A 15,330-nucleotide genomic window follows, 5' to 3' on the forward strand; every position below is an offset into this window, starting at 1 on the left:
AGCTCAGATTCCCATGCCCACCCTGTCCTACTGAATATGTCTTTAATTATGGAGCCCAGGAATTTCCTCTTTTAACAAGTTTTGATGCATAATAAAATCTGAACATCACTACACTAAACTTATAAGACTGTAAAAATCAATGTAATAAACAGCTCTTTGGGAGCACTAATAGTTTGTGTTAATGAAAATTATCCCAGAATTCCGTTACTTAAAAAAGGCTTAATCTCAGAAGTCTTTAGAACCAAACGAGACCTTAAAATATGTACTTTAATCACATCTTTGTGCAAATGAGAAAACTAAAAAGATAAATGGCCTCCCACAAGTCACTGAGCAGGTTTGTAGAGGAAACTGAGACTTTTACCCAGAAAGAACCTCTGATTCTAAGTCCTACGCCCTCTCCCCTATTCCGGACTGGAACATGCTTTACTATATCTGCTGGCTGACCTATTTTAGCCACTATTTCATCACAGTAAATGCCACTTTAATCCTTGCTTATTTACTTTCTAATGACAAATCCTGAAATCAGTTTCTTTATAAAAACACATTTTGGTGTTCGAAGAGAAACATTCCTGGCTTTAATGTAATTATGAAAACTACAGAGCCACGAAATCTCCTTTGCTAACTGCACACTGCTTGGAGTTTGCATGTAATTTGTGGTTCATAATGCTCAAGTTTGCCTGCTGGTGTACTCAGATAAGAGGAAGCAGTTACACTTCCAAATTAAAGGACTCTGATAGAATAAACTGCATCGATATCTCTATTTCCTGAAAAGCAAAAAATTCTGCTTGTTTAATGAGGTGAAAAGTAATCTAAATAGCTGAATATAATCATAAACAGAATTCTTGAAAGTACTGAGAATTTTTTAATAAAGATATACAAAAGTAATGCTGTACAAATGATCTGTGCTGAATGTACCTGGAGCTGACATTCTATTCCATTTTAGAACAATAGTCATTAAAAAGTCAACAAAAACATGATGAGCAGGTAAAGTGACTTTTCTTTTATCTGAATTATTTTGGTTTCCATATTTTCAGAAGTCTAAAGGGATACTAGGTTTTTCTTTTTTCTCTTTTCTTTTTTTTTTTAATTTTCATAATCTTCATTCATTCTTTTGTTGAACATTTAGTTCCAGTTTGAATTAGGGGTGGTGATCTTATTGCTAAATACTAGAAAGGTTGATTTGTTGGACAGTGCAATACTCACCAATAGTTACTGCAATAAGAAACTCAAGTTACCAAATCTGCACTTCCAGCAAGTAACTATTCATAATTGTATGTTTCCTTTAATTTTAATTTCTGAATTATAGGTTCAAAGTAAGTGTTAATGCAACATTATATTCAGAGACAATGTAACTGAAGCAAATGGGATAATAATTTATTATTTTAAAAAATCACTACAATTCTTTATTTTTTTCCTGGATCGTTGATAAATTTTTTTAACCATCTGGTTATTTATGACATCACATTATATGTTACACTAAAGGAAGGCAGAAAGATACTTCTTTAGAGAATCTCTGCTTTCAACATAATTTTAGAATAAACAACTAGTAGAATATACATCTGGTATTTTTTAAGTTCTTATTTTATAAGTAGGCAAAGCAACGTTTGCCTTCAGTAGGAAAACAGCTTCTCACAAGTGAATTCCATTGCAGCAATTGGAAAGAAGTGCCCAGTCTGAATGTGAACTAGATTCTTCTGTCTTTTAGTCAGGAGTTCTGCAATATTGTGAGTAAGTGAAATTCCTGAACATCTACAAATAATTGGCTTTATTTTATGAATTCTTAAAAAATTTTGATGACAAATTTTGCATTATGGAATTTGGATTTGCTATTTATTAGGAAAGGAATTAAGAGGTATGTATTTCAGTAAATATTAATAAGGTTAAAGAGAAATTTTCTTTTGAGGGAGAATGTAAGTCTCTTGCAACTGTATTTATGGAATAGAAGTAGATGATGCCCAAATTTTTAATTGGAAGGACTCCTTGGTTACAATGACTTGTTCCCAAGCACTTCTGCCTTCCCTTTCCACACTTGCACTCTCTCTCCCTTTCTTCATCCCTCCCTCTGTCTTTCTTTAGAAAGGAGCCGTTTGCTTCCTAACCTTATTTAACTTGTTTCTGGAAATGGAGCAAATTAAATTTTACACAGTAATGTACTTGTGCCTGGAGTATCCATCTTAATGGGAGATAAGGCTACACTTGATCCTATGTTGCCCAATCTACTGCCTCTTACTTTCATATTGCTCCGAGTAGCCTTGCAGTCCATTTACTCTTAGGAGATATTGAATATTACATTTTTAGTACATCTAGTATAAAATTATAATTTTGTAATTCTCATGTTTCTTTGATGGTTTGAAGGGTAATTGGGATGAATTTTTAAAAATGCAAATAGAAACAATCAAGTTCAAACAACCACTGGGTGATCTAGGAATTAGTGTAAAGGAGGCAGCAAGTACAGAAACTTTTGTTGTTTCTTAGGAATGGTTTATGGTGCCATCTTGAATGATAAGCTTTACTATTCCACTAATCAAGAAGTGCTATCTGTCCGTTACAGCTACAAGTTGTAGGACAGTGGCATTGGAAGTTAGAGAGTTTGGGCACCTCTGGATAAGCTTGCTTTTTTTTTTTTGGTGGCTGCCTTGGGCATTCACTTCACATTTATGTTTTTATTTAGAAATAAGTGGCTAGTTTCCCTCATGGACACATTGAAATTTACAGAATAGGAAAAGCAGAAAAACAGTAATAACAGAGTTGTTGGAAGAAAAAGTAGATTTGTAATATAATGAGAATATATCCATTTATAGATTGTTGGTTTTAGAATATCACTGTGTAGAAGTTTTCATCTAGGATTAAAATAAAGCATATCTAACATTCAAGCTTCTTATCTTCCCACAGACATACAGTAACTTCTCTACTTATCTGTATTGATTAATAACATTAACCTTACAATAACTCATTTTTGCAACCTTGATACCATCTGCAGCTTGTCTCTTGGGATCTTGTGGTTGTGTAGTCCAACCTCTTACAGAATGCACAACTCTCTTCTACAACATCCTTAAGGTTCATTCTTATCATTCTTATGTTCAAACATCTCCAGTGATAAAGTACTCACCAATTTCTAATGTGGCCCATTTTCATTAGTTTCTCTCTATTTTGAGTCAAAAGCTATGCATATCCCATCATTTTTACCATTGAGACCAAGGGTTTTCATCCCATTGCCAAAGCCAGCTTGGAGAAAAGCCCAGGCAACATTTTAGTCATCCTTTGCCTGCTTTTCTTTCCATGACAGTTTCCAGTTTTTATTTGCTTGTCTCTATTTGTTGTTTGATTGCCTTGGACATTCCATATTGAAGTGGGTTCTCTGGCAGAAGTGTTAAAGCTCATAGTTTTTTGCTTGTCAACTTTAAGCAAAGTGGAAGGCCATAGCAGCAATCTTATTTCCATTTCTGGAAAAAAGATGATATTTGAGGAAAGAATGACCACCTGTAAAACATCTTCACTCCTTGTAAAATACTCACAATTTTATTCAAATAAGAGTGATTAACAGTAGTTTGTAACCACACCTTTTTTAAAAAGGGCATCCAATAATTAGATATTATATACAGTATTTGGATAATTCCATAGAGACGTAATAAACCCAAATCATGAAAATGAAATATGTTGATGTATAAAACATTGCATATGAAAAAGAAACTTAAAAAAAATGAAAGAGCCGCTAGGAGTTCCAACAGCTGATATGTGTGGCGTGCTTTCTGTGTCTGAGGTCCTATGCTAACCAAGTTACCTGTGTTAGCTCATTTGATTTTCATAGCAACCTTAGGTTTCCAGAAAAACTCATTTTACAGTTGAGAAAACTGGGGTACAGAAAGGTTAATTGATTTGCCGAACATCACACAGCCAGTAAGGAGTGGAGCCAGAATGCGAATACAAGTCATCCAGCCCTAGAGTCCCTGCTCTTAACAGTTTTCCAGTATTGGTCAGAAAAAATGGCAGCATCAGAATGACCAAGGGTGCTTGGAGAAAGTACACATTCCCAGATTCAGCTGCCAAATCTACTAAGGGAGAACTTCTGAGAGTGTAGCACTATGTTAAATTGCCAAATGTAATTTATATACAAATTCATTAGAAGGAATATGTCTCCTAAAACTTCCCCAAAGAAATGAATGATAGGGAAACTCTTCACTCTGTTGTCCCCCGAGCCAATTCTGTGCTTTATTATAACTCATTGGTTGCTTCCAAAAGCGGATTTGAAACTCTGCCCCTCCTGGGCATGTTCTACAGCAGCTTGCAACTGTTTTTGGGTATTAAGAATCATGAATCATTCCTTATCTTTCATTTTCTTTTTTTTCCCTTTTTTGAGACAAGGTCTCTCTCTGTTGTCCAGGCTGGAATACAGTGGTAGGATCATAGCTCACTGTAGCCTCGAACGCTTGGGTTTAAGCGATCCTCCCACCTCAGCCTCCCAAGTTGCTAAGACCATAGGTGCATACCACCACACCTGGCTAATTTGTTTACATTTTGTAGAGACAGGTCTTGCCACGTTGCCCGGGCTGGTCTCAAACTCCTGGACTCAAGTGATCCTCTAACCTTGGCCTCCCAAAGTTCTGGGATTACAGGCATGAGCCACCATGACTGGCCCATTCCTTCATCCTTCTATGAAAGATGATGGATCTGGGCAAATTTAGCTTTACACCCTTCCCCATCTGCCTACTCTCACATTTGTGAAATCATTCACCAGGTTGAGCATATAGTGGGCTGCTTGGAGCAGAGAGAAAACACACAGGGATCAGACCCTGACCTTATCATGATGCCTTGCATAATCCAGCCTGAATGGCGCCCAACTGGAGAAGTTTCTGTCTTTCTCGTAGGAGAAGGATCAGTAGAGGCCAGCGCATCTGCTCTCTGACTCTGCTACCAAGCAATTCAAGCAGTAGAGTCTGTTTACAGAGTAAGAAAAATACATTTGTCTGGCACACAATCCCTGAAAGAACTTTTTGCATTGAAATAGGAATCTGAATTGTAGTCAGAATACTAATGCCCTTTCAGGTTTCTCATGCCAACAGTCATGTTGACAGTGAAATTAAAATGTGGGGAAAATGCTTTTATGAACTGCCAGATTGTTTGGCAAATGATTTAGGTCTATTTGGTTTATTTGCAATGCAGTGATTTTGTTAACATTTTAATATGAAAAATAAAGAATTAAGTTTTGCTTTAGGCATGGGTTTTATTTCCCCAACAAAAACATTCTTAGTCCTACCTCATCTTTCTTCTTAAATTTAAAACGTAAATATACAGATGTCTTGTATGCTATATAGCACATATTTGCCAGTCTGCTTTCTTTCTCACACATAAATCAATGCAGGTTCTTTCTCATTTGTGGCTTTTTACTCTTATTTTCTGTTGATCTGGAAATAATAGAGTTGGTTCATTTGTAATAACTCTTGGAAATTTGTTTTCTCTGACTTAGCAGAGAATTTAACCCCTAAATAGAATTCAGATTGAATGCATTCAGTAGCTGTTATTCTACATTTAAATTGTGTCAAGTTTTCATAAGCGTTTGACCTTGATTTTACATGTTGTTGTCTTTGGTATTTCAGTCAAGTTTTATCCTTTTCAAAAGCAGGACCCAGAGTTAACAATGTCAAAGTGGCCCTGGGACTCCGTATCCCTACACCACGCAGGCCCTTCTACCTTCCAGAGGGGTCGCACCTCCTCCACAGAGGAGTCCACAACTCACAGAGCAGTCTTCAAACCGAGATGTCTGCCTTTCTAGCTTCTTTAATCTTTGCAGCCAATGATCAGGCCATAATTTCTGCCAGTAAATTCCAGTTCTGTCTTGAATGAAGATGTATAAAATGAAAAAAAGCCATTTCTCATGTTGTATGCTCTATCAGAAAGACTCCTATCCTCAAAGTTGATAGGAAGTCACTCTTCAGACTTCTGAGGTTTATGGGGTCTCCTTGATTGCTTTCCATAGGTCTATCCCTCAACCCTTCAGTCTTCTTTGTAGCTGGCCTCTGACTCCTGCCTCTGATTTCAGTTCCTCCAGTTATGGATCTGAGCACCAGTCTCTTTGGTGTCTGATCAGAACTAAACGGAAAATAATTACTTTAACAGCAATGGAAGCCACCTCTGGATGGTTTCAACATATCCCCCAAAAAAAGTCAGTGAAAAGCCAGGGTTTGGCATCTAATTAGCCGTGTGATCTTGAAGCCTCATTTGCTGTTACTATTGCCCTTAGGAGGCTGTAGATAACTTTATGCCTTATGAAGTTTGATATTGTATAATCTCATACAGAAATGTGAGGCCACTAAAGTCATACATGAAAGTACACTAGGCTGTCTGAGGCCTCTGTCTTAGTATCACCATTTGCCAAATGCTGGACAAATAGGCTTAATATTTTTCACCAAATTAACCACTTGTGAGACAGTACTGGCCCACTCAAAATTGCCTTTGATGTTTAGATACTCCATTTGGATGTACTATCATCGCACGACATTTTTAGAATTATTTAAGATGAAATATTATTTAAAAAGAAACTAATAAGTAAAGTGGACCCACTATAAAGAACAATGTACGTCATTATAAACAGTAGTACTATTTCAGGTCAAATCAAGAAGATTTTCCAGGCTGGGCATGGTGGCTTACGCCTGTAATCCTAGCACTTTGGGAGTCTGAGGCAGGTGGATTACTTGAAGTCAGAAGTTCAAGACCAGCCTGGCCAACATGGGGAAACCCCATCTCTACTAGAAATACAAAAATTAGCTGGGCCTCGTGGTACATGCCTATAATCCCAGCTACTCAGGATGCTGAGGCACAATTGCTTGAATCTGGGAGGTGGAAGTTGTAGTGAGTCGAGATTGTGCCACTGCACTCCAGGCTGGGTGAAAGAGCACGACTCCGTCTTGAAGAGAGAGTGAGAGAGAAAGAAAGAAGCTTTTCCAAAGTTGCCACCCTTTCTCTGTTCTCTTGTCCCTGGCTGTCCACTGCTCTTCCGAGAGGCAGTCATTTGGTCCTGTTGTTGCACATCTGTTGCACAGGCAGCTATGTGCTTGCTCTCTCTGTGGAGCACATGAGGAGATGCTGCAGCAGCATCTAGTTCTCTAGCATCTGATTTCTACATTTTCATTTCCCTTTTTCTTTCTTTCTATTTTAGAGACTTTGTCACCAGGCATAATACTTATGGATTCTTATCACTCAAACTAGCGTGAGATGTGGGAAGCTGCTTTAATCTTGAAACACCCTTATAATTTACTAGGTTCTTTGTTTCCAAGAGGATCAAAACAATCATAAAAATAAGAATGTGCAGAAGAACTTAAAAAAAATCAAGCATAATCAGGTGACAGTCATGTTAAGAATTTAATTGCATATTTCATCTTTGAATTCTCTTCTCATTTTATGTAAGGAGGCATGGAGAGAGAAAATGAGAGCATGTGGATTCTAGCTGATCCTGAAGGACAAATATCTTTATTTTCTCTTCTTCCCTGGGAGTGGGATGAGCAAGAAATTTTGTTCCACTGAGCAATCCAGTTTTGTCTTAACAGACATTTTCTATTGGGATCTGACAGGCTAGCTTCGATTTTTTTCTGTTATTAATACAACCTATAATGATGATGCTACCTATAGCATTTTATACTTTACAGAGAACTTTTCTCATTTATGTCTTGCAATTCAACTCAGTATTAGGTATTGATTTCATTTTGGAAATCAGGAAACATGAACAGAGAGGTTAGATGGTATTTCTGAAGCTACCCTGCATGTGAGTCTTAGAGCTGGGGTAGCAACCCAGGTGTTCGAACTCCAAAGCCCTTTCTTTGTGCTACACGTTTCTGTTACTGAATAAAAAGGCAGAGGGAGTCTCATTTATTGAGCACCTAGTATGCACAAGAAGCATTACGAACGTTAGATAATATTCACAGAAACCTTGAGAAGATAGATAATATCATCATTATTTTAGCTAGAAAGCAAACACTCAAAGGGCTTTAATTACTTGCCCTTTATATAAAAGGGAATATATAACTCATACCATGTCATATATTACATTTTCTTTCTTCCAATATAGATTATGGATCCCACTCTGGAATACACAAGAATTTGTTCTTGGTACCTTCCCTCTACCCCCACCATCCCCTTGGATACTATAGTTTAAAAAATAGGGAGGGTGTGACCATCATACTGCCCTTGTGCAGTGTCTGGTGAGTTTTTCAAGGCCAAACAGAAGCCTCTGCAGTACCTAAATATTGTTTCAGTTCTTGCAATGTAAAAGTGGTAGAAAATACACAGAAGATAAACATCAGTGTTAGTCTTTTTCTTCCCTAACCCATTTTCATGGTCTTTCTCATCATTGTGATTTTGCTGTAGTAACAAACACTCCTCAGCACATCAAAATCTACCCATCACTGAGAACCTGCACCAACCTTACCCTTTCTTGGAGCTTGCTTCAGCTCACATTGATTTGTTTCTTCTCTGATTTCTCTAGCACTTACATCATACAATAAACACTTCATACACAACCGGGCTCTCAGATTGCTTTATGTGCTTCATTTTGCAAGTTTATGGGAAATACAAATTTTCTGATTTCAAGGTTGTATCTCACAGATGTTTACTTTGTATTTTTCTCAGTACCCCGCACAATGCTAGGAATATAGATATTTAATGTTTGGTTGGTTTTCATTAAGAAGTTAGGTTAAGAATATTGATTAAACAACTTAATTTTTGCTTTGTATCAATTTTGAGTCCAAACATCAATTTTTCCTAGGCACTAAATTATTTGGGATAAGTTAATAACTAGTTTTATTCTTAGTTTAAAAATGGTCTAGAAAAATAAAAAGAATAGACATTTGATACAATTTTTATTTTTTTTTGAGACAGAGTCGCACTGTGTCACCCAGGCTGAAGTGCAGTGGAGCTGTCCTGGTTCACTGCAACCTCCTCCTCCTGGGTTCAAGTGATTCTCCTGCCTCAGCCTCCCGAATAGCTGGGATTATAGGCATGCAGCATTATGCCCCACTAATTTTTGTATTTTTAGTAGAGACAGAATTTTGCCATGTTGGCCAGGCTGATCTCAAACTCCTGACCTCCAGTGAGCCACCGGCCTCGGCCTCCCAAAGTGCTGGGATTATAGGCGTAAGCCACCACACCCAACCTAGAATATTTTTATTTTTATTTTTGAAGATATATGTGAACATGAAAACACAAGAACAAAAGGATAGGTGTAAAGGAGTATAGTTAATGAAGAAGACAGATAAGAAAACAGGGACAGATGAGGAAACATGGTCAAATTCTGACATGAAGGGATCAAAAACAAAAGAATAAACATACATACTAAGTATAAATATAAATATAAAATTGGATAGGGATCCTGTGGTCAAATAAAAAGTAAACTAAGAAATTTGGACTTTATTCTATAGCTGGTAGGAAGACATAGAATGTTTTCGAACAGGAGTGAATGGTAGTGCAGATGGCGATGGAGGTAGTGGGGTCATCTCAATACTTCAGTACCTCAGGGGACAGTCAACAACATAAAGACAGCCAGATAAGAGTACAAAGTGGCAGTGGCTACTAGCTGTAGTCCTCCGTGGTCACAGGGCAATGCAGGTACCATTTTTACCATCTTTTGAAATTTTTCAGAACAAATTAGAAATCTGGGCTTTTGTGTAAAAAATTCACATTTTAAAATGTTAGCTTAAGAAATTTTAAACACAACGTTAATCAAACAGAGCACTTCTGTGAAGCATATACCAGTGTGTGATCTTGACCTACATGAGTGACATAATCACTTTTCAAAATAGGTATCTAAAGAAAGCTGGTCAGAATCAGGGCAAGAACTGCACATGACAGAGAAATACTCTTATTTTAGAGACAAACTCACTGGTTTTATTTTAAAATGAACACGTTTACAGTGTGTGTAGCCTAGCTAGGCTTTACAGTTTTTGCAAATATTCTTCAACTCTATAGAATTGATGATGGTAATACGATAAAAATCTTTAAAATATGTCAGAGATTATGAACTTGCTTTATAAACCCTCATCTGGCTTCAAACATGAATTAACAGGTTTAGAGGACTTTTGAGACAATAATTACTTAAGTGTTTGTTGATAAAACACAGGCATAAACCAGGACATTCCTGGGCAAACTAGGATGTATGGTTACCCTATCTGCTTACATATAATTGGAATTCTAAAATAAACACATTTTAAAAATAAGGTTAAAGTAGCTTGTAAGGTTAATAACTGAATTTGTTTTCTAAAATTGTTACAAGACAATAATCCTCAAAATTGGGAAGCTCAATGATCCCTGAGCAGTACATGTAAAAGGAATGTAGATGTAACCATATCACAGTGAAACTACAGAATACCAAAGATGAAAGGAAGCTACTAAAGGTAGCTTCGAAGTTAAGATAGCTGATGTGTTGGGGACAAATGAAAAAGAGCCTAAGAAACTTGGACTTTATTTCCTAGCCAACAGGAAGACATAGCATGGTTTTGAATAACAGGTGAATTGTAGTATGGATGATGATGGAGGTCACGAGGTCTTTATTGCAATAAAGATAGTGGTTAAAATGGAACAACAATTAGACTGACAGCAGACTTTTCAATGGTATCAACTGAAGCCTGAAAACAATGGAATAATATGATAAAGTGAAGATAGACTATCACTAGAATTATATACCTGGCTAAACATTATTCATTAATAAGGATTTACCAAAAATATATTTTGACATACAAAAGGAGTATTTATTACTTGCAGACCTTCACCAGTGGGATTTCTAAAAAATGCACTTCAAAAACATGGAAGAATGATTTGAGATGCAAGAAAAAACAGTGAGCAGGGAAATTGGAAAATATGGGGCTAAATACAAATAAATAATGTCTATGTTAAAAAATGTCTAATTTGGGGAGCGAAAAGTCAGGGTAGTTTTAAAATATAAAAAATTGTATGACATTATTATTTAAGATAGGAATGGATGACTGAAAAATTATTCCAAGTATTTTAATTTTGGAAAATGAAGTTGAAGGTATTGATTGCTTATTTTAAATATAAATTCTAACATTTTAATAATCACTTTATTATAGGTATCACTTCCAAATTAATAAAGAGGTGAATGAGATTAGACAAAATAGAAAATTTTCAACCAAAGAGAAAGCAGGATGTGAAAAAAAGAAACATAGCATAATCAGATCAAATGTCATAAAATAATATAGTAAATATACAAGTAAATATAGTGGCAATTATAGAAAATATTAGTGGGCCAATTTCCTGATAAAAGGATTCTGATCAACTATATCAAAAATACTATGAGAGAAAAAAATTTATTTTAGTTCAGAGCTGAAAAGGACTTAGAAAATGTAGTTTCTCATTTATAAATGAGAAAATCAAAGCCTAGAGATGCCAGTGAGATAAGCAAGTTCACATATCTAACAAGTACCAGAGGTTCAACTAGAACTCAGGTTTCCTGGCTTCTAATACTGTAAGCTCTACTAAATTATACTTTTGTCTTCTTTTCCACAAAAATGTATTTAATTCCACAGGCTGAGTTTCAGTACATCTTTTGTTTTTCTTCCTGAAGATACTACTGGCCTTGCCTCCAGGACTAAAGGTATTTTTTTTTTCCCAGAGGATAGACAAGGCTGTGACTGACTGGTAATGAGAATAAAATATTGCAATACAGAAAAAATTTAGGTGTTTTTTTGGTCTTTTGACTTGACCTAATAAGCTTAAGGAAAGATAATTTCATATCTAATTATATCTTTAAAAGTATGGGCAGGAAATCAATGAAGGAAGAGCAAGAAGAATATTGGATAGGTGGAAAATTTTCAGCTTGTTAAAATTTGTGAGTTTTGATTTTGTGATTAAAGATTTTAAGTGCTGGTGACATAATAGATTTTGGAGAATTTTATTGAGTTTAGTTTTCTGCACAAGTTAAATTTGAGATATCTGTGTGTCCCCTGATGAAAACATGGTTCTGGAATACAGAAGCGTATTCAAGGTTTCCTAGTAAGAGGAGCTATTATATTTATAGATGACATTTGAAACTGTGAAGACAGTGTAGTATCTGGTAGCATCATACAAGAGGATGAGAAAGAATCAAGATCAGAAACCTCTAAAGCACCTTTAAGAGGTGAGCAGAAAGGGAAGCTTGCCAATCAGGAAGAGGAGCTTGCCAAGTGAAGAAGAAAACTTTAAAGAGACTAAAGAATCAGGAGAGAGTCATGACCCGAAATAATGAATTTAAAGAAATAAGGGGTTATCATCTATACCATGTGTTTCAGAATAGACAAGTAAGATGAGAATCAAAAGTTAAACTGCTGGATATGGCAGTGATGGGGTCACTGATTATTTTAGCATGAACAATTTCAATAGAGTCTTAGCACTGAACACAGCTACAATTGGTTGAAAAATGAATGGGGTTTGAAATAGCGAAGCTGAAAATGATCTGAAGCACATACATGAATAAATGTTCAAAAGTGAGATAATAACATCAAATAGAGAGCCAGAGTAAAAAAATATATAACCTAAACTCCTCACTATTTAACCTAATATTCAGAAAGGACTATACTTTGGATATTTGAGAAAAGCTGGTCTTTGGTATGACCTGTGTCACTTCCCAGCACTGTGACTTAGAACTGGCACCAAACCTCTTTACTTTTCAGTTTCATCATCTAAAAAATGGTCTACTACTTCAGAATGAATAAATGGCATGATATACATGAATGTACATACATGTACCACCCTGTTTAAGTCTACATTCTTGATGTTGTTTTTCTAATATTTTATTGGTAGTTAGCTTGGTAAAAAGCCTAAACTTGTGGTGTACTGTTACACTACTTTTATCTAAAACTGTTTTGATTATGCTTTGCCCAGTCACCTATACCCATCCCCAAACCATGACTTGAATAGATCTCATAGTATTTCCACTCATTGTTCTCTTATTTAAAAACAAAACAAACAAACTCAGGTAGAGCACAGAGGGTGTTTAAGGCAGTGAAACTTACTCCGTAGGATACTATAATTGTGGATTCATGTCATTACAAATTTCCACAAAACCACAGGATGTGAAGCACCAGGAGTGAACCCTAATGTAAACTATGGACTTTGAGTGATAATGATGTGTCAATGTAGGTTCATCAGTTGTAATAAATGCACCACTCTCGTGGGGGACATTGATAGTGGAGGAGGCTATGCATGTGTGGGGCTAGGGTGTGTATGAGATATCTCTATACTTTCTGTTCAGTTTTGCTGTGAACCTAAAAGTGCTCTTTTAAAAGTTGATTAAAACAAAAACAAATCTCAGTACTGTTGAGTTCAGTTTAAAAAGGCAAAATTGTCATATCAGTTTAACAATAATATTCTTCCCTTACCATAAATCTGGCTACATTCCCAGGGACTGCTAATGTAATAAAAAGAGCAGTTTGATCCTCCCTTTCAGTCCCTTCTTTTTGTAGTTCTTGCTGTTTCAAAACCAGGGATGGAATGAGAGCTGGAAGATGAAGAGAGGACAGATGACTGTGCGTAACCTGATGTGCAATTACAATTCTTTCTTGATTTCTTTAGTGAAGCCTGTCCTGCCACCCACAGAACAAGCTTCCGTGTGACACATTTGAATGCTGGTTCCCTTATGGAGGATCATAACGGAGCCTTTTAGGGCTCTCTCACTGCATAGTGCCATGACATGGAAGATTTGCTCAGATTCCTTCTCTTTTAAATGTCTTCAGCTCCCTCTGCCCCTGATAATATATATCATAGCTTTCCACACCTCATCCAGGAGACAGCTCTCTTGGAGGTAGCTTAATGGCCAAATGTCTCAAGTACAGCTACCTGCTATAGTGTTTACTGATGATCCATGGGAAACTCACATAACCTAGGCATGCCAACCTGTGGGAAATCAGGCTTCTCCACTGCCTTCCCTTCCTCAACCCTCCTATCTCTCTCCAGGTATCAAGTACTCTTGCACAAAAGCAGATCAAAACGTCATTGTTTAAGCAGATACTATCCAATCAGCCCAACCAGCACATGGCTTTGTGTGCATGAAAGCACCCATTCCTTTATAAAGAGTCTGGTTTGAGTCTTAGTTGCCTATTTTAGGGCAATAGTAAAAGTCCCACTCAAAAGTCTGATATCCTTTAAAATGCAACGCATTTGATCTTATGCAAGTGTTTCTTATTGTGTTCTGTGAAGAAAAACAATTCTCAACCTTGACTAAAAGCTGTAAGCTGCCTGCATTTATATATTTATCCTGCAGGTTTTGAAAAAAATGAGCCTAATCAAAATCCCACTGGGAAGAAGTATGTCAAAAAGATTAATTAGAAGGAAAGCAAAAATGGTGTCTTCTCCTGCCTTTGTGTTAAACATTCTTAGGAAACAAGCACTTAAATAAAATAAGTAAAGATGTCTTTATATGCTTTTGGTTGTAAATTTTATTAAGGTCTTGAAGAGAGTTCATCTGAGTGTTTAAACAGTGTTTACTGAAAAGCATCTCCAACCTTCACGAGCAGAAACATACAATTGGTAGATATGTCAGGGCATTACTGACAATGGAGTCAAAGGCCCCCTATAAAAAAGCTATCTATGGCTTTTCCTCTCTTTCAGGAAAGATGAATTGCCATGGTAACACTGCCATGAAATAATAGGTCAGGTTTTATCCTTCTGCCTCGGGCTTATTCTATTAGGGTTTACTTAGAAGTGGATACCATTGTAAAATGAAGGGTTTTGGTATTTCAAAGCTAGACATCATGACAAGAAAAATCTGATCAATAAAATCTGCGGGTATGAAAAGGGTGGGTAAAGGACAATAGGTAGGGAGAATATTTAAACTGATTGAAGAACTATTTAGAGACCAGTTTATTAGTATTTTCTAAAATGTGGGCTTTTTGTACAACTAAACGTGCATAAATGAAGTCCGGCAGACTGCACAAGATCAGCTGGGAAAAGTGGTGTGTAAATTTTATTTTAATGGAGGATTAACTGCTCTAAGGAAAAAGTTGCTGTTTCATTCCAAAATAAATGTGCAACAAAAAAGCATAAAATATTTAAGCTTCCTAATTCAATTACTTATTTTTAAAAGACAAATTCAACACTACTTTGTGCCTATTTATGGAAATCTCTAAAAATGCAACTTGAGGGCAAGTATTAATGACATTACATAAACAACATGATGTGTAATAATTGAAATTTTGTTGCTCCTATTGTTTGGGGGAGTTGTGTCTCGGTATATACATCATGGCTTTACAATTTTCTGTAACAGTGTCTCAATCATTTTGGGTTGAAATCCCAACAGAAACTAATTTAAAATTTTTGTCACATCAAGCAACATTGCTTTGTTCTTCTAATAGG

The 15,330-nt window shown here is 36.2% G+C and overlaps 1 protein-coding gene across 2 annotated transcripts in view; it reads left to right on the plus strand.

The window, feature by feature from the left end:
- Positions 1-15,330, plus strand: part of RAB3C (RAB3C, member RAS oncogene family) — a 266,342-nt gene that overhangs the window by 109,357 nt on the left and 141,655 nt on the right. The window lies entirely within an intron of this gene.

This window comes from Aotus nancymaae, unplaced genomic scaffold (genome assembly GCF_030222135.1).
Source record: "Aotus nancymaae isolate 86718 unplaced genomic scaffold, 86718_ANA_hifiasm-v0.15.2.pri h1tg000014l, whole genome shotgun sequence".
NCBI classification, from domain to species: domain Eukaryota; kingdom Metazoa; phylum Chordata; class Mammalia; order Primates; family Aotidae; genus Aotus; species Aotus nancymaae.